The sequence below is a fragment of the Frankliniella occidentalis genome, unplaced genomic scaffold (assembly GCF_000697945.3).
Source record: "Frankliniella occidentalis isolate FOCC.00 unplaced genomic scaffold, Focc_3.1 Scaffold278, whole genome shotgun sequence".
Taxonomy (NCBI): Eukaryota; Metazoa; Arthropoda; class Insecta; order Thysanoptera; family Thripidae; genus Frankliniella; species Frankliniella occidentalis.
The window spans coordinates 85,088-86,786 of NW_026267404.1; positions in this window are offsets into that span (position 1 = coordinate 85,088).

Here is a 1,699-nt window from a genome sequence, read left to right on the forward strand (position 1 = left end):
CTGTGACACTTACGCCCCTCAGGGGGGAGTGGTGGCAAATCTGCTTTACAGCAGCTTAGGGGGTCATGAAATGCACCTGTGATCAAAATTGGAACGCGGTAGGACTTTTCGTTTTCGCGCAGCAGCCAAAAATGTGTGAATTTGCTCAAAACCATCCCCGAAGTTTACGCCCCTGTAGCGACAAAGCGGGGTGGAATCCAACGGTCGCCACCACGGACACAGAAGGGCATAACCTTCATCTTTTCGGGTACCGAGGGCCAAGCCGTTGGCAACACTCATTCAGGCCACTGGGCCTGTTAAAAGAAGGTACTGCTTTGCACCGCGCCCGGGCCAGTGGCTGACGAGCACGCACACGGACTTGTCAAACTGGTTTCTCATCCGAAATTCCTTGACTTTTGGGCAAATTTAATGGATTATTGACGAGTCCAACAATCTTATCGTCAAAATTTGCAGGATAGGCAACGAATTTCGGATGAGAAACCAGTTTGACAAGTCCGTGTGCGTGCTTGTCAGCCACTGGCCTGGGCGCGGTGCAAAGCAGTACCTTCTTTTAACAGGCCCAGTGGCCTGAATGAGTGTTGCCAGCGTCTTGTCCCTCGGTACCCGAAAAGATGAAGGTTATGCCCTTCTGTTACCGTGGTGGCGACCGTAGGATTCCACCCCACTTTGTCGCTACAGGGGCGTAAATTTAGGGGATGGTTTTGAACAAATTCACACATTTTTGGCTGCTGCGCGAAAACGAAAAGTCCTACCGCGTTCCAATTTTGATCACAGGTGCATTTCATGACCCCCTAAGCTGCTGTAAAGCAGATTTGCCACCACTCCTCCCTGAGGGGCGTAAGTGTCACAGGGGTGGTCACCCCCACCTAAGGGTAGTTTTTGAAAATCGTCGCGTTATTCACCGGGGACTTTCTCAGTGCGTCCTACACATTCTCAACTGAAGTTTCCAGACTTTTCCAGGCCTCCTTAGTGTGAAAAATGTGGAAATTTCAGTTAAGGGTTGGGCAGTTAAGGGTAGTACAGCCCTCCAGGGGGTGCGAAAGTGAAACGGGCGCTTCGCTGTCGTTGCCCACGTCAAACCACAAGATTTCCCGTAGCGTACGAGATTTCAAAAAAAACACCCCTTTGAGGGGGTGGGGGTACCTGGGGGTAGGGGGTGGTTTGTCGGAGGGGGTGGAACGGGCCAAAATCCTTCAAATTGGTTCCTAGGACACCCGTACACCAAATTTTAGCCACTTCCGGCACCCCCTTCTACCCTAACCTTTCACGTTTTTTTCGACTTTTCCACCCCCGTGATCATTAGGGGATGCGTACGTCCTAAGGGGTGTCGCACGACATTCGCGCTCGAGGGTGTTAAACTACACACACGGGTGCATGTCTATGTCAAATCTTGACGTCCTAGGTACTAGGGGTGATAATTTAATCCACGCGTAAAAAAGTGGACCGCTAAATGTTTTGACGAGTGTATGTTCTTGTTTTTCATGCTTGAGGTCGGGGAGACCCACGGATCTGCCCAGGATGAGCCACGCCAGGACAATGACGCCCCAGAGGAGGGGCTGGCCACGGCAGGCCAGCGTCGGGTTGCCCGTCGTCACTTGTGCAGCTACAGCAGCGTATCGTAAGTCAAAGCCTTATCGACATTTGCCAACGACTGGTAATAGTCATCGAGTCTAACTCATTCTTTGTTGCACTCTCTGCT